Raw genomic sequence first — 18,527 nt, forward strand, 5'->3', positions numbered from 1 at the left:
AAACTGCTGACGCCAACCGGCATGGCAAAAACCACCGAATGCGGTCGCTTCCACAGATGCCGGCCCACAGTAACCGGACTATGCCGCCCCGTAGACCCAGCACTGGCCAGCGTACCATGAAAACAAGCGCGAAAACACAATCCCCCTCTACAACCTCCCGATGACCAGGCGTGCGCTTACTGTACCGAAGCATCAATAAGGCGTAAATGAAATGCGGCCGAACTGTCAAAAGCGGGGACTCCGGAATAATCTCTCCAAAAACAGCAGTAGTCCCCCGAACCTTCGCGCAGCCCGCCAGAGGAGCAGCAGGCAGGGCAGCAGCGCCTTTGTTCGCAGCGGCGGCGTCACCGGGCCGCAATGCTCCCTGGCCCAAAACGAGTGGCGCAGAAGCGTCCTCGCTCCGCATGCAGCGAGCACGACGGACAACCCAGTTACACCGAAACCCAGATCGAAGCGGTGCAGCTCGCCCCCTTGCACGGCGCGGAGGATGACCCCTCCCGACGTTGACCCGCTCGCTGGGCCGCCGGACCGAGGAGCGGCATCACCGCGCGACCGCCGAGCGCTGTGGAAAAGCGGCCGGCGCGAGGCGACTTTCGACATCGCCGGCCCCTGGAGAAATCGGCCGGGCGCAGTCATTGCACAGGCGACGAACGCTGCATGGCGGCCTGCCGACGGCGCCGAAAGTTGAAAACGGGGGGTGTGGAAACGGAGATTGGGAAACAAAACGAGAGGTTGGCAACGTCGGTATTGAAACGCGCGGCGAATGAACCTCAGATATCAACAACAAAGAAATTGAGACGTCGACAGTACACGTACCAGGGGAGTCATATACGCCAAGTGCACGGTGAACTAAGCTGGGTGGCTCCTAGGCGGAACGGGGGAAAAAAAAAAAAAAAAAAACGAGGAGAGAACGATATGCGTCGTTGGCTTTCAATCGTGTTGACGAACCCACACATTTAACCAAAACTCGTGTATGCCGCGCCGGATCGAATGCGGTTTCCATATGCCAACAGCTCCGGGTTACGCAAAAAGAACCGGGGTTCAACAACAAAAGAGGGAAAAAATCGAAGGCAACGCAGGACCACGGCAGCTGCGTGGCGTGACGCCAACGAGGGCGAAACATGGCGCACAGTTCGCACAACGCAGGAGCCCCACCATCTACGCCGACAGGTGTGTCAGCTTCCACCAAGGTTAGACCCCGACTTTTTCAGGAAGCAGCAAAGCGTAGGCTTTTTGGCCCGTTTCCGGGTCATGTGCATCCCCACACCAGCGTCACTCATCGAACGCAGACCAGGTCTTGAGTTTACGGCGCCACACATAGAAGACCACAGTCCCCGACACCTCGGCGGATTCCAGCTTGTCCAGCTGCGATTTCTGCCGCCGTCGAGAACACCCCATGCACTGCATACCTGGATGAACAGTGCCGGCGGAGGCAGGAGTCTTCGGTTAAGGCGAACAATACGCGCCAGAGGCGACGCCGTGTACGCGGGACCAAGCCTCACAAACCAGAGCTCGTAGAGCCCAAAGGCCACTGAACACATGCCTCGCCGTGACAACGCAGCCGCAGCAGCGTTAAAGCCCCTCAAACTTCGCTGTAAACAGCGTCACCGAATCCCGCAGGGCGTGTTTTGACCCGGGAAGGGGCGACGCGCAGCCGGATCAGCTGTACAGAAACATGCGCGCGATGTTCTTCCACTGCGCAAGCGCGCTTATGACTCGCGGATTCTTTCGTTTTCCCTTGCCGAGCAGGGGACAATCACACCACGCCCAAAGTTGGTGCATATACACGGTAGACGGACTTGACGGGGAGATCGAAACTTGCCCGTCCTCGCTTCTTCACTTCACGTTGTGCACCGCGCTGTTGTCTACCGCGAATGAGAGTGTAAATAAAGTCATTAAGAGCAGCGCAGTAGCAGCGTTGAGGCATTACCTCGGCAACCAACAGTGCGGAAATGAGACAATTCGCGCGGCTAGCTAGCACACACGGGCGAGACCGCAACGCGGCCGGGTTCAACGACCGCGGAGAGGTGGCCGATCGTCGCCTTTTCTTTCCCCGCGCGTGCGTAGCTTATATGCCCCAGGCGAGAGAGAGACGACGGAGGAGGAGGGGAGGGCAGATGGCCCAACAACAACGGCAGCGATCGCAGCGGGGGCAGACTTTCTCGGCTACACACGAAAGTACGCTGACCCAGAATCGTCGCGCGGCGGTTAAAAAATGCGACCTCGCAGTGGGTCAGATGGGGCCACAGCCGCCAGAAGGCCGACTACACGCGCGTATCACACGCCGCTCGGCTATTTTTGAGCCTCCCGCAGCGCGGCACATCGGGCCGATCTTCGCCACACATCGGCACGCGCGTAACGGCCGCAGACTCGCAAGAGGCCCGTGTGAGGAAGCTGGAGCGATCACTCATTGGACAGACCCGACCCAGCTCTGGCGGGGCCCGTCCGGCCGGGCAGCGTTTGACGGGACGGTCAAGCGATGTGCACACACGTGCACGTTTCGGCACTGCCACTACTGACCACCGCGGCGGACGTGCACGGAGTATGCACACTGGGAATGATACAAAGGCTCTGTACTTCCCCTATAACTGGTGCCGCCCTGATGGCTCGTTTTCACAATTAAAGCTGCAGGCACAACATCGAAGTGGCCGTCCTTTTTATTCACTGCTCTATTTCTTGTGCGAAAAATTACCCTCTTGACACCTTTTCGTATTCTAAAGTAACCGTTCACAGCGTCTCCAGCTCTACCGGCGAACTTTGCTGCCCACTTGGAATTCACGGTTATCAGATGCATGTTTTGTAAACATGCATTGCTAGTACAAGTTGTGCACTTATTCTTGTATTCCGCTCCTGTACATATTCTTACACTGTAAAAAAAATATATAATAAGGGGGTGGGGGGATACAGTTTCATCTTAGATATTTCTCTGCAAAGAGCTAACACTGTTGTAAACTCTGCATGAGTGTCAAACCGCTGCTTGCCACAGGGTGGCGTGACCTCGTCAGGCACTTTTCCGCCTTTTGTCACGTGTTTTATTGTCTTGAATAAAACTGATTGATTGATTGCACAGTGAACCCAGAGATGTTTGCTCAGTTCTCGTAGGCACGAATGCGAGTGTAACGAGAATCTGAAAAGAAAAACGCTGCACAAAATGTGCGGCTGTATTTGCAATGAGCACTGCGTTTCCGAAATTCTAAAAACTGACATGGATATCACTTACGGTGACCCACAAGCTCCTTAATAAATAGGAAGACTAACAGTAATAATTAAAAAGTTAACTGCTCAACATTAGTTAACCAGCCTACTAGTTAGCACCTCTTATCTGTACTCTGATGCGTTACTCTGCTGACAATGCTATGCCGGAAAACGCGCTCTTTAGAATATGCATAACATCTTAGTTGGAACACCCGATATAGCGACGGTAAAAGAGTACGGCTAGACGAGACAGCCCAGGAAGCACAGCTTAGGGTTCGCGCCGTTTTTCAGTTAAAAACAAAAATGCAAAGTACTACGCAAAGTCTTCAAATCCTATATACCGACAAAGCTCTAAGCAAGTGCTGCGAGCCGGAAAAAATGAAGAAATTAATTGAATGTTCAGGCGAACTGAAAAACCAGAAAACGAACGTGGTCACTAAGAAGGACGCCTGGAAAGGCGCTGCGCGGTATGGTGTGCTTTGCAGTAACGCTTTTTCACTTGCCGCGCATTTTAAAAATGCATCTCTCTCTCTCTCGGCGCACTTCGCCGACTTTATTTGTTTTTATTTTATTCCAAAGACACTGCCAGCTCTGATTTAAGCCAGGAGTAGGAAAAGCAAAACGATTCAAACAGAACACGGTATAAACGTATTGCAAGAGATGTTTGACACAGGCTACGCACGAAAAAATCGAAAGGGCAAAAATCAGCACACGTCCATGATTCCGAAACAAAGATAAAAAATATATGTAAAGAGAGAATGCGTTAAGACCGAGTTTTCAGAGCCCCTCATGCCCTCTCTAGAAACCCTACACATATACAGTCGAACGTCGCTATAACCAATCATGAACATAACGAAGGAATGACGATTCCACTCGGTAGTTCGGTCAACACGGGCTATAATGAAGCTACAGCTATAACGAAGTAATCGCCCGGCCCCTTCAACTTCGTTATAACGAGATTCAAATGTTAGCTGCTTGCTTCCAATCTCGAGAATAACCCGCACATTTCAAGGCTGAGAGATGACTCGTCGCATAGGAGTACCTTCACCATACTATATACCTTGCCACTCAGTACACGTGCCTCTACGATGAATAGATCGTTACTTCAACAGTGTGATACACCAGGCGGGGAGGCACAAACAAGGAAACCGAGAAGTGGCTTGACACAGCATGTCCCCCCCCCCCCCCCCCCCCCGGCAAGGTATAAGCTGTTATATGTACAACAGTACATAAGTGCAGGTAGTTTTACCATGCACAAACACGATGACATCCTCATACCGCATTTGCATAACAGGCTTTCAACAATTACACACGACTGCTGTCAAAGTACATCGATACAGAGAAAAAACAAAAAGAAATCAAGAAGATTCATGATATGCTCCCATACTTCAACAGGGGGTCAGTTACACTATTCAGAACTTATTCAGCGTATTCAGCACTTGCGCAACCCATATTGAAACGCTCAGCGACCACAGTTAGTGCGTAAAAGGGGTAAGCACCGAGCTCGCGCAGAACACCATGATTTTCGCTTTTTTTCTTGTTGTTGCTGGCCAGGATAACCAGAGTGTCCAAAAAAGCTTTTCTTCTCTACTACTTCGCTTGCTTTCACATGGGCAAGCTGTCACATGTTACGAAGCTCATTTGTCAATGGCTGAACGCGGGCGATGTGAGGGCGACACATAGGAAAGGTTAGCAATTATGCGAACCACAATCGCGCTTCCTAATGCACGAGGGGTACACAAAATAAAATAAATTACCTACTGGCTCTTGTGGCGAAAGGAAGCGCCAATTGTGAGTACGCCATAAAGGTTATAGCAGCAGGATTAACAATGTGGCAGCCTTCTCTCGAAATGCGCAGCCAGTAGTTTCGTTTAATTGGATAGCACTAAAGAGGAGACTTTTTTTGGCCGATGGACAGAGAAACACACAAGACAAGCGCTGTCTTTCGTCCAAAGAACTGGCATTTTTAACGGTGTGTAATTAATGTGTTATTAATGGGAATGTGTTACTCAAGCCGCGTTTACAGGAATGCGACAAAGGTCGCCTCCAGCCCACTTTTCGAGGGAAAGTGCGAAAACGTCGAGGAAGAGTCACGCTTTTCCTTCTCAGACCTTGCTCTTTCGCTCAAAAAGTGAACTGGAGTCGACTTCTGTCGGATTCATGTAAACGCGGCTTCATACTCCTATCCACTATTAAACTCGCTACTAAGATCGAACAGATGCAGAGTTAAAGGTGGTTTACCAACTTATTCAATTCCGATCACCATCATTACGATTATTAAGCGCAGTACTTTACGGTGTATACACTCTGCCTGCGCGCAGTCATGAGCAAAACTAGGAGGCACTTGTTCGTTTTAGACACCACTCTACAGCTAAACCAGCTCCACGTGCCGGTGGAACTACAACCGCCGTCGGTGGCGCGCTTGTGTACGCCGAACTAGGGTAGCATATACAGTAACTCTACGCCGAACAGCGACGGGTCGCCGGGATCAGCGCACACCTATCACTGCGGCCAATCAACAAAAGGTCGTCGGATGACCGCTGAGTCAGCATGGTCAGGAACCTCGGGAACCGAGGGTCCAAACAGCCAGATGACTCACGCTTTGGAGGTGACGAAGGGAACAGACCCCATGGGAGCGACTCGAGGCGAAAAGCTCCGCGGGTGCCGCGACACAGGCAACACATTGACATCCACCTGAGCGCAGCCATACAGCTACAAAGGAAAGCTGCCCCCCTAAACATTTGACCAACACAAGGCTAGCCCGGGGGATTTACTTTTCGACGAAAACGACGCCACAGCATCTTGCAGGCCGACATCAACCTCTCGTATAGTTCTACTCAGGTCAACAGAAACAGGAGGAATGGATACGCAGCGATATTGACGCACAGTGCGCACGGAAGCTGTTCTCCAGCTGTTCGCAGCGTCGCCACTTTTTCATTATGATACGCCAAGTGAAAAATACAGAAGCCTGACAGAAAGAATAGAGGCGTTTAACAGCGCAGGTTCCGCTGACACCACCGTGTGAGCCGCGTCGCACGACAGCCAAATCCAGTGGCCGCAGATCGTGCGGCAAGAGTACGAAACTGGCCGCTTACGTTGCATTAGATCACAGCGCTGGTCTGAAGGCTACAACTGCTGTCAAACTTCTAACTTCCGGCAATAAAAACAGGAAACGGAATAGGTGACCTTAGATCAATGAACTGATGCGAATGGGTTCCATCGATTAAGCTCACTTCCGACTGTCAGAACCGTCGTTCTCTCAAAAACGAAGAAAATCCCCAGAACCGATCCGAAGGCCAACTAAACGGCGTGAGTATTACAAATATCTTGCTGCACTATGGTGCGAGTTCGAGAATGCCTCACCCCGAAGACACCTCCGAAGACCTCGAAGAGACCAAGCCACATCGTCCAGGTGGAAGCACCGCGCCCGACAAGGCCAGCGCTTGTGGGAGAAAGGCGACCGAACGATCGCACCTTCGCGGAATCCAACCTCGTAGTAATTGCCTCGCATTCTCTCCACCTCAACCTCCCCACCCCTAAGAAACATGCCCGACTACAGTCGTGCGCCCCAGGTTCACGTAATTCATCAAATGATACATTCGTTAGTTGGTGGACAGCCCGACAAAAATAAACATTGCCCTGCCCGCAACAAAACAAGAGAACACCAGTGGTAAGTCGCGGAATTTAGCCTTCTCACAGTCGACGCCTGAATGCTGTCAAGCTAAGGAGAAACGTGTGCCACGGAGTGCTCCTCTCGTGAAAACAAATAAATCTAAGTAAAACGTGAGGGCGAGCCTACGTCCGCTGTGTCAGAAGGGGCTTACAGCCAATAAGAATAAACCCCCAGCCATCACACGCGCCACGAGGATTTCGTGGACGCAATTAGGATTAGCGGGAAATCTCAATTGCGCCACGAACCGCGCCGCAGCCTCGCTCCCCTACACTTACCGGCGCCACTTGCTCGATGCGTCCTCCCTCGGCAGGATTTCTCCAGAACGGCGACGACGTACGAATCGTGGGCGAACGCCGCAGAAACGGGTAAATCCACAGGTGCCGCACCGTCCTTCGACGCGGTCTCGCCGCTAACTCAGGAGCGGCGCATCGGCGCGCGAGAGGTGTGCAGTCTCCGTGGGCCGTAAATCACTCAGGCGGACGCACAATCCCAAACGCTCAACACGAATACCACACAGGGCAGTTTCACACCCGCCGAGCGCGCACGCAGAGTAAGCGAGAAAAAAAAAAACTGAAGGAAAAGAAAAGTACGACACGCAGCGTGCGCGCGATCCGCACCGTCCGATCTCCTCACCGCTTTTGCGCTGCTCGACCGGCTCGGCCAAGCGTCGCGTCGCCGACTGGCGCTGATCAGGGCGCCGCCATCTTGGCCTCCGCGGTTCACCCCGTTCGCCGCGTGGTGGCAGCACCGGCAAGCACTGGCAGAGCAGCGGCGGCGGCGCACGCGTTCGCCGCCGCCGGCGCTCTCCGATTGGCCAAGCGGCGCGGACCAATCGGGGTCGCGCTTTTGAAAGCAGCTTGAATGACAGCCGCAAAGACAAAGAGGGGAGACGCGCAGGAGCAGCCAAGAAGGAGCGTAGTTTTAGCGCGCGTGCGAACGGAGGAGGGGGAAAAAAAAGCTGTGCCGGGGATGGGAGCGAGCTGCACAGCACAACATAAAGAGCGGCGAAACAGAAAAAGCGGCATTATATATTTTGGTCCTTTTTTTTTGTTCTTCGACGCACAATAGAAAAAGGGGTGTTTCGCATCACTTTCGCTACGTGCCAACCACGCAGGAAGACATGCGGATGACGGCTCTTAGTCGCTTCGCAACGCACAAACACCGCGGGGGAGACATAGGCGGCACAAATGTGTTAACAGGATAAAGGGCACTGGCTGCGCATTATCTTTGGGAGGTACAAAAGGAGGTCTACGGTTTCAAATGGCAAAGTAACAAAGAAAAAGAGAGGCAGGAGAGAAATGCGAAAGTTTCTCAAGAGCCGAGAAAGCGCGCTCACTATTCTTTTTTTTTTCTTCCGGGACCTTGAGCATAACTTCGAGCGACTCATCCGGAATACGCTCACGTGCATAAGGCGCATTCCCACGAATCTCGAAGCTGCCAATGAGGCAACACCTGTTCCGCCAGGTTGCAGGGACATTTATACAACCAACGATTGCGCGGATGATAATCAGAAACGGCGCTTATTCTCCCACAGAGGCTACGGTTTACAAAGAGCACAGCGATTACGATATCCATATCGACATCTCGGTAGTGCTGAGGTCGAGTGGTGCGGAGATTAAACGAACAAAGGAGATATAAAAGCTAAAAGATTGCTGATGTTGTTCGTACGTATTCGTTCACTTTTGTGGGTTCACATGACAGCCCCCCCCCCCCCCCCCCAAAAAAAAAAAAAGGATTAACAATGGAAGAGTACTGGCCCGCCGTTCCGCGGGGATGACTAAAAAAAATTTTTAAAAAGGCTGCCGGCATTAACTTTCCCCTACAAGACGGATGCGTAGCCCAGGCCACCACTACGAATAAAAGTGGTCTGTTCGCGTGTGTGGACAGTACACTGCCGCGCGCGCGAAAACACTTCATTGCGCGAACCAGCAGCCGTCGAGCTCGGCAAAGGAAGCAAGGAGCGGCCTCCTCGGAGCACCGGACACGTGCGCGCAGCACTCCAGCTCGCGTCCCCACGGCGTAGTCGACCCTCGACGCAGCCGATCGATGTGCGGAGCAACGCGGGCGTGCACGGGAAAAACCGGCGTCGCGTATACCGCGAGCTGGCTCGGGTGGAATCGACGAAGAAAGAGCGCCCACTGAGACGCCTTTAGGCCGAGCAGTTATCCTCGCTTGCACCCGGCAAAACGAGCCGCTAGGGCCAGTCTGTACCCATCATCATCATCATCGGTTTGGTTTGTGGTGACTATGAGCGACGCCGTAGGGAAGGACTAGGGAAATTTCGACCACCTGGGGTTCTTTGACGTGCACTGACATCATCGCACAGTACACGGGCCTCTGGAATTTCGCCTCCGTCCAAATTCGGCCGCCGCGGCCGGGACCGAACCCGCGTCTCTCGGGTCAGCACCCGGGCGCCATAACCACTGAGCCATCGCGGCGAGGGCCATCATCATCAACATCTTTTTTTTTTTTTTCTGCCTTTATTTCATCCCTCGAAAGTGTTGCGTAGACGGCAGTCTCATGCTGTAAATGCAGTTTGTTGTTCGCGCAGTTGCTCATCACCAGTAGGACCTAATGCCAACGCTGGCAGCAGCTTTGGACCGAGACGAGCGTCGCCGTGCATCCCTTCGGCTAATTCCGGCACAGCCACTGCAGACTGATGGTTTACGATAGGGCTGGGAAATTTGTAGTCATGGGGTAAGCACAGTTGGCTAATATAGGGTGTCAATAAGAGAGGTCCTTTTCCTGCCCTAGGAGCGACTGGTACGACCAAAGATGCAGAGCTCAGAGACTAAGCAGAGCTCAGGCAGTCGCCTAGAGGCAATTACCAACAAGCACGTACCCGAACCCGCTGCAATACAACAGGATCTGCCCCGAAATATATCACACCAACCCGTGCAAGGCCTGCAAGACAGACGTAGCCAAACATCCTCTGGGAGTGTAATAGGCGCATATAACCGGCGTTAACCCCGGAACCCTCTAGCTAAGGTGGTCCGCCGCTCTGCGCAGTTACAGCCTTTAACGACCAACTCACGAAAATTGGTAGCTGAGGAAAGGAACTGGCGTGGTAATTGTCTCGCATTTCGTTGGACACCTCAACCGCGCCTTAGGGGAAGAGGCAGAGAGTCCGGGAAGGCACAGAATTGAAGGTGCATATGTTGTCGGTTCGAATCCCTGTCGCAAGCGGGCCTCAAACTTGACTAGCACATGTAAGCTATATGCAACGAGAAATCGCATCACACCACCCTTAACGCTGTATACGACAAACGGTTGCTCACAATTGTGGTACAAATGCAGTCGGGAAAACTGGCGCCACATTGTGGCCGGACAGTGAGGGGTATATACAGACAAAACTATATGTATATGATTGTCCGAAATGGCGGTGCCCGGCTTGCTGTGTGCGTCCAGCTGCCGCTTGATGACGTCACACTATTTTTCTTGCCATCGCTGGGATTCTTACACGCCGCCGGATTTTCTCGCAATGGGGTCAGTAAACGGCTTTCGCTTTAAAAACAGCGCTTTCCCCTGGTTGCCCGAGGTGGGAAACGAACCATCGACCTCTGCAATGCCGCTGCACCTTTATACGCGAACCGACCAGCGCCAGCATGTGTCAGCACGGAGCTATAGGTGCTCCGGGCCGAGTGCACCCGAGGCACAAGAACGGAGCATTCGTTGCTTCGAAGAAGGGACGAGGATAGAACACTGGACACAATCGGATGTTGATCTTCACTTCCCCATTCGGTTTCTGTATTATGACTTTCATCAACAAATGCATTTTAGGGTTTGCAAGACCCGGTTTTCCCCCACTTTTGCACCCGCACTCAGCTGGACGACGACCGCCACTGTCTTCGAGAGCGTACACGCAGCCCCAGGTGAAGCCCCCAGACTGGTCCCTATCGATAGAGAGTTTCGGTTATTCACCTCTTATCCAGGCGTAAGCAGGGCAGCCTGGTTCATTGCCGATGGTGTAAACTGACCACGGGCCCCTCGCAGCGCAGATCAAACAAGAAGTGACAGCATCGAAGCGAAAACTTCCCTGCGCTGTCCCCAATTCCTCTGGCGTAAACACTCGCCATATTGTATGACATGGCATACTATGGTGGAGAGCGATGGAGTGGAGAGCTCGGAATTAGTTTCGGCCACCTGGGGTTCGTTGTCGTGCACCGACACCTATTAAATCGAAACAGCGGTCTCGCTTCGCTCTGCAGTCGGCCAGGCCCCAGCCCCGCCCACAGTGTATACGTTGAGGCAGTTGTGGAAACGCGGAGGCAACTGGCGCAGACACAAACGCTCCGGTGGGAAACACAACCGTACGCATGCAGCTTCGCCTTCAGAGAGATGCCCATGGTGTGGAGCCAAACCCACCCTATATCATATCACGTGGGAATGCAAAAAAAACGAGGCTTTCCATAGAATACAAAATCCGAGTGCGGAACAGTGGGATAGTTTGCTCTCCAGCGGCAACCCGGTTCTCCAGAGAGAACTGGTCATCCATGCCCAGTGAGCAGCCAAGCTCAGCGGTGCCCTCGAATAGGGGCGCCGACCTCTGTCGACCGTAATGACTTGTAAAGTAGAGCAAATAAAGTTTATCCTATCCTATCGACTAAGCTAGGCCAGTAGCGCCTTTGGGAAGCCTGCTGCGCCGAATGGTTTGGTTCTGTGGTTCTGTGGGGTTTAACGTCACAAAGCAACTGAGGCTATGAGGGACGCCGTAGCGAAGGACTCCGGAAATTTCGACCACCTGGGGTTCTTCAACGTGCACTGACATCGCACAGTACAGGGGCCTCTAGAATTTCGCCTCCATCGAAATTCAGCCGCCGCGGCCGGGATCGAACCCGCGTCTTTCGCGTTAGCAGTTCGAACCATTCAGCCGACAGGACGCCGTCGTCGTCACTGGCACCTTCCCCGCTTTCCACGGCGCGTCCAGACGCCACAGGCCTCACTCGCAGAGGGGAAAGCGGGCTTTGTTCTCATCCCTCGCGAGAGCTAGCGCGGTGACATACGCGCACGGTGCATGCACGAGCGGAAAAAAGGCTGTAAATCAAGCGTCCAGCGCTCCGCGCGCGGAGGGGCGCCGCCGCCGTGTAATATCTCTCCCCCCCACTGCCAGACGGTGCTCCGATGTGCGGCCGCTATTGAGACCAATTTCTCCACACCACTGGCGGAAGGAAAGGGCGAAGGCACTAAAACCTCCCCAGCGAGCGTAAGGGGCGTACCGACGTGGCAATTCACGCCGTCCATTAAGGACACGCGAACCTGGGAGGAACTGTGAATAGACCAGAGGAAGGGAGAGGAAGCGAAATTGCAGAGCGTCCGTTGTGTTCCGCCCACAGGAGAAAACGGGCGACCTGGCTGCAACACACTCGCAAGCAACAGAGCGACGTTCTCCCTCTCTCCCCTCGGGGATCGCCTCTTCGGACTGCATACACTGCCGATCGAATGACAGCACAAACAGAGCAGTAAACGTGCACGCCGCGCAAGACGCCAGCCTTCGTGTCACGTATGCATTTTCGGAACAGCACCAGTGTAGTAGTCGGGAAAGGAGAAAAAAGCAAAGGCGGAGAGCTCACAGGCATAAACTTAAGAAACAAAAACTCTACAAGCGAATACTCCTTGCTCGTGGCTAGTTAACAGCGCTCTAGACTCGCCTGCAAGTTGTGCCTTCACCGTACACATTTAGCACCGGTTAAAGAACTGCCGTCTGGCAATGAGACGAAAAGACTCTGTCTGTCTTGCATGCGTGAACGAGACGGGGAGAAAAGCAAAGAACAAACAAAACAAACGCGCACACTCGCAGCCAAGTGTGAATACACGGAATAATCTGGCTAGCCCGACGTGTAATACTAATTAATCACGTTAAGAGCGCATCTGATCGCATGCACTGAGAGGAAAAGAGGCGACACCAGCTCGTATCCTTGGGAGCCCTGCGTTCCGAATTTTTCCCCTCGAACAATTTCAGCCAGTGCTTTTCTCTGCTCGTCTGCATAAAAATGTGCCTACTGAGTACAGGTGCTGGTAAGCTGCCCTTGCCGACATCTCGACCAGAAAAGCACGAGAACGAGCGAAAAAGTGGCTGCCCACAAGGTTGAATCTGCTGCACGCGAGGGGAGGCGCTCCACTCGATCGAAGCAAGTGCGCGTCTCCTTCGCTTTACGACCTGGGGCGTCCCCGCAGAAGGAGGGCGTCCGGAGTGCGACGCATAAACCGCTGCGGCTCCCCACCGCACGCGGTCCCCGTAGCAGCCGCACCGGCCAACGCGCGAACGGAAGAAACCGCGCAGAGAGACTCCCCGCTTCTGCGTAGCCATAAATTCTCGTCGCCTTGACCCAGATGGAGAGAGCTGGCGCAACGCTCGGCTCCCGAGCCACACGCGCGCGTATTTGTTTTTGCTGGCCCGGGACCCGCTGCTGCCGCTGCAGCGAGCCAAGGTGTGTCCCGTCCTCCGATCGGCCGGTCCGACACCTTTCTCCCCCCCTCGGCTCATCCCGGGGGCTTCTGGCGGCGAAAGGCTCAAACGCTATACTTAGTTGCAACGTTGCGCCTCCGCTCTTCCGCGACGCTCTTTTTCCCAAGGATTTCTCGCTGGCTGCACAGCTGGAGAGAAGGTGTCCGCGCAGAAGCCGTGCCCAGATCGCGAAACACGATTCGACGGATCATCATCACCAACGAGATTCATGACGACACACAGCGCAAAAGACGAGGAACCAGAGTAAGAAGGACACAGGACAAGCGCTTGTCCTGTGTCTTTCTTACTCTGGTTCCTCGTCTTTTGCGCTGTGTGTCATCATGAATCTTTACCAGCTAGCCCAGTTGAACGCCTTGCTAAACCAACGAGATCATGCACTATCAGTCTTCCCACACAAAATTCCGCACCCAGAGGGTGCGCGCGGACATTTTGTTCGTCGTCCGGTTGGTCAGCCGCAGAGCGGCGCGTATACGTCGCTGCTTCTGCTCCCCAGCCTGCTCCCCAGCTTCATTCGCCGCCGCAAGCTGGTTTTCCCTCGATGAGTGCGGAACAGAGCGGTGCGGTCAGGATATAGTCGAACGGAGAGGAGAACGAGAGCCCGCACAGAGTCACGTCCATTGGGAGGGGAGGCAGAGTTATCACGACCTGGCGAGAGCCGAGAGCGGAAGACGTATTGTCCGCTATCACGGGCGACGCGGGCCGTATCGGCGTCGAATGAAACGCGAACAGATTAGTCGAAAAGCGAGCAGCACATCTAAGTTGGGGGGGTTACACAACTGCGCACTTAATTAGAGCAGCTCTCAAAGGGCAACAACCGATGACATGTTGTATTTCTTCTCCTCGGATGGCTACTTCAGTGTTTTCGCCACTGCGTGTCATTTGGTGGCGGCAGTAAACGAAGCAATGGCAGCGCGCGCGAAACATGCTTTTGCGGTGAACCAGCTCTAGTTTGATGCGGCTGTCGAGCATTCCGGCCTCCCCGCATCTACAACGGCGAAACGACGCGACGGCGTAGAGCCTCTTATATCGTGCGTAAAATAAACAGTTGGGCTGTATAGTTGGTGTACGGCATTTCTGAAAGGAGCAGCGCACAGACAAAGGACGGAGCGGGCAGACAATGCAGCACCTGTTTTCGCCACCATGGCATTATAGCTTGCCACTCCGCTGTTCCCTTCATAAATGGCAGAGACAGCGAGTGATAGGAAATGGCTCTTCCAAGAGGGTAAAAAACATTCATTGTTGCAGCCACAGCTGCTCAGGGGGAGCGTCACCCAAATGTACATACAGTCTTTGTCAAAAGTAACCAGGCTGCATGGTTTGTTTCTAGCTTGTATAGTGGAGCCCTTACAGCTTCCATGAAGCTGAAATGGTCGTTAAAGGTAAGGACTGGGGGTCTTCTTACCTTCCAACACCTTTTGACCTTTAGGAAAGCCACAAGGGCTCCACTATACAAGGTAGAAGCAAACCATGCAGCCTGGCTACTTTTGACAAAGACTGCACCTCGCTCGCCTACGAGTGTGGATGGAGGATACAGGCAAGTTCGGACAAAGAACCGAGGGGGAAGTGCAGGAAGGAAGTTGGGCTTCTTCCGGAATGGCGTGTGCTTACAGGAACGCACACAACGCGCACCACGACGCCTGAGTAGAAAGCTTGGGTGCAGAAGGGGGCAGCAGACGCCGCAGTGATACCGCTACGCTGGCCGTCGCCGAGAGCACAGAAGACACAACGGCGGCCGATCAACTACGCGCCCCGAGGCGGTCCGATACAAATGCAGGTCCGGGGGAGTGTCCGCGCAAACGAGGAAGCGGCGGGTGACGACGAGAGCAGGAAGCCAGCGGGCACCGAAACGGGAACGAGGCCCCCGAGGCGAGCACACGCGGCGAGAAACGGGGCTGGACCAACACAGCTGCGAAACCTTGTCCCGGTTCGTCTGTCCACCACCACTGCCGCTTCCTCGTTTCGCCGTAGACGACGGGGCGGTATGTACACACACACGCAGCAGTGAAAGTCCTTGGCCTTTCGTGCCTGCCTGCGCCGCCAGTCGCGCACGCGCCGGATGATGCCGCGAATCGAGCACGCAACCCGCGCGACAGTACGGGACAAAGTCCAGCCCCGTCACCACGGACGCACGGGGCGGAACAGCGCGCTGCAGTGACCCTGCTAACTGAATGTGGACGAAAACCGTGCTACCCCAAAGGTGCGCGCTTTGGCCGACTTTGCACTCGCGAATGCCGGAGGGCTGCCCTAGGGTGCCTCAATGGCGGAGGCGCACGCACATCACAGCACTCTAGGCTGCCCCAGAGTAACTCTAGGCTGCCCTCCCCCGCAGCGCTCGTGGCGGCGCGTTGGGAATCGCTCGCGGAGAAGTATACGCCAAGGAGCAGAGAGCTGAATGCGCACGCATCCTCCATGCAGTAACCGACGCGCAGGTACACCTCGGAATAGCATTTTCGCAATCAATAATTTGCTGCCACGAAGCGGAGACGGACCGTCTCCAGTTAAATGCGCTATCATTACAAGGGCGACTGCAAGCGGAAACAGCGAGTCGGTAGCCGAACGCTCTAACCACTGAGCCACCGCGGCGGTTTCAGCATCGCTCAAACTGGGCCCGTTCTTTTGCTTCAAAACACGTCGCCGCCGTCTCCGGCCACGTTGGCTGCGCGGAAGCTAGTACCACCTGAAAATTCCAACAATTTTGACATAAATTACAATTATATTTACAGCACAGAGCTTCTAATATTCACTATCGCATTAGAATCACTTACGCAACGGCAGCTATGTTTAAGCCGACATGAAGTCACAGGAAAGACGGGACAGCTGCCGACACTCAGCCGTCACCTGGGCATTCAGGGCTACAACCAGTCGGCGCTTACCGAAGCGAACACTTCCAGAATACCGGCCCCAGAGACTCACGGTCAGGACACGACCTATAATTTTGCCGTAAATGGAACTCTGCCCGTAATGCCACCAGCATTTCTGCGGTGCGCCCAACCCAACTAAACTAGCGGACCGAAACCACTCTCGTACAGGCGACCCGCTGTGCCCCACATAAACAATAGAAATTTGCCCAGGCTGTCGTTCGGCTCGTTTCCCCTTGGCTCGCCACCGTAGGGGCGATCGTCGGTGGGGGATGGGCAGCACCCCAACAGCGGCGGCGCGAGAAGCCCTCGGCCACCTCCCGTGACCGCCATCACGGCGCTGGGTTCTCCTCCGGAAGGCCTCTGGACGGGCCAGCGGGGCAGGTCGGGCCGCCGGGTCACCGGCGGCTTCCGTCACACGCCGCTTCCGCGACGCGCTCGTATCGCCGCCACCGGAGCAGACCGCTCCCCACATCCACCCACTATTTTATTTATTTTTTTCTTTCTCGCCCTTAGCGGGCCCCTAAAGAAGCGGGTTGTGTGAGCAGAACAGGGAGGGCGAGCGAGAAGCCATACACCGCCTCGAAACGGTGCGGCAGTTTCACACGCGGCCTGCCCTCGCAACTGCCACGAAGAATTCACGCGAGCGCCCCGCAAAAGGACGCCATTGGCGCCACGGTGGGTCTCACGTCTCCCAAAGAAAAAAAGGGAGCAGTCGTGAAACGGGGACGCCGCGCGCATCTGCGAGTCCGCCGCGCCGAAAGCGTCGCTCAAACGGCTCCACCCAAATGACCTCTTTCTGAGACGTTGTACCGTGTCTGTCACTGCAGTCGCAGTGAGTGAAGACTGGACGCATTTATTTCTAAGTCAAATGCAATGCTGTGAACAACAACGGAAAAGAAAGCCGGAGCAAAAAACCCGGAGGACTGCGAAAGCAACGAGGAGAGAGAGAGACGCGATGGAGAGCGCGCGACAGCGGCCCCGGCACGCTAGCAATGCGCCGCTATAGTTAGCTATAGTGCGCATGCTCAACTGGCGAGCGCGGCGGCGGCACCTCCGAGTCACCCGCGCAGCGATGGCGGCGGCGCGCCAGCTGTGCGCCGTGTGTCGTTACTGCTCCTTGCGCATGCGCAGTATGGCCTTTCGTCAGCTCCGCGAAATGGCTCGGCGACTCGCGTAGTGTTGCTTTCGCAACAAAAGTGGGAGAAGGGCAGGGGGACCTCGTGGCGAGTCGAGGAGCCGAACAGAATGCTGCTGCTGCTCCAGCCACGCGCCTGACTAATTCCATCCAGTTTCGTGCTCCAGCTGCCTCTCCTTCGTCGCGCGCACAAAAGAGGTGCCGCTGTACAACACCACTGCTTGCTGACCGGACTCCGTGAACAGTTTGAAAGGGTGCAGTGCGAGTTCAAGCACGCCACTCCTCAGCGAGACACATAGCGATTCTGTGACCGACTTCATTCGCCGAACGTAAGCCCGTCCACAAAGCTCCTTGCCTCATGAGCGCGTGTCTTTCAACAGACGCTTTTAGCATACCGGAGATATATCACCCTAGACGTTTACTGGTAATGGCGCAAGGACAGTGTAAGGCCCGCTTCATTGTGGGCGGGTGGGGAGGTTACATCAGAAAGGTGATCAGCTGACCAGGGAAGACCTCTCCGCTCTGTTCTATCTCATGCTCAACCATAATGAACAGAGTCCAGCAACATTACCACGCAGTAACGAACCAAACGAAGTTGTGCAAGGTTTGCGAAACTCAGCATGACACGTAAAACACTTGCGAGGCAACATGGCAGTGCGCGATAGCTTCAGGCACCACGGATCTTCGTGGTCCACCACGAAGCCATACAACAAAGCGCTCACAAGCGATGTAACGTCGAGCGGAAATCGTATACAGTGCTCACAAGTACGAGTGCAATTACGTGTTCACTCGTGATCGAGCGGCCGTAGGAATAAACCCTCGTCGCCAGTCTCGGTCGAAGATTATCAGCATGCATAAAGAACGGATCGTCGACTGATAATTTTAAAGTGGCAGTATATCTCACAACAATCACCTCAAAAATGGGCTGTTTTCTGTGATTCAAAGGCTGCCCTACAATGTCTTCAATCTGCCTTGAGGCATAGCGACCATGAGCAACTTGTAGCGGAGATACGATATCTGCACCACCAGGCAGTCGAACAGGATCACGAAATCATCTTCAAGCGGGTACCAGGCCATAGCGGCATTGTTGGTAATGCCTTAGCTGACGCTCGGCTCACGATACAACCAACACTGTTCGCATACCGCTAACAAGAGCTGACGCAGCCAAGGCACCTTCAACTGCTCGCCCGAAACGTG

At 54.4% G+C, this 18,527-nt stretch overlaps 1 protein-coding gene across 6 annotated transcripts in view; it reads right to left on the minus strand.

The window, feature by feature from the left end:
* The window catches only part of rdx (BTB/POZ and MATH domain-containing protein rdx), a 231,005-nt gene that overhangs the window by 125,004 nt on the left and 87,474 nt on the right, over nucleotides 1-18,527 (minus strand). Inside the window, exon 1 of one of the 6 annotated variants that reach the window (XM_089547676.1) lies at nucleotides 7,144-7,563. The exons of the other annotated variants lie outside the window; for them this stretch is intronic. The gene's annotated coding sequence lies outside the window, so the exon portion shown is untranslated. Of the gene's footprint in view, nucleotides 1-7,143; nucleotides 7,564-18,527 lie in introns of those variants that run through there. 6 annotated transcript variants of the gene reach the window in all.

The sequence above is a fragment of the Amblyomma mixtum genome, chromosome 6 (genome assembly GCF_055824585.1).
Source record: "Amblyomma mixtum isolate Tamu chromosome 6, ASM5582458v1, whole genome shotgun sequence".
NCBI lineage: Eukaryota > Metazoa > Arthropoda > Arachnida > Ixodida > Ixodidae > Amblyomma > Amblyomma mixtum.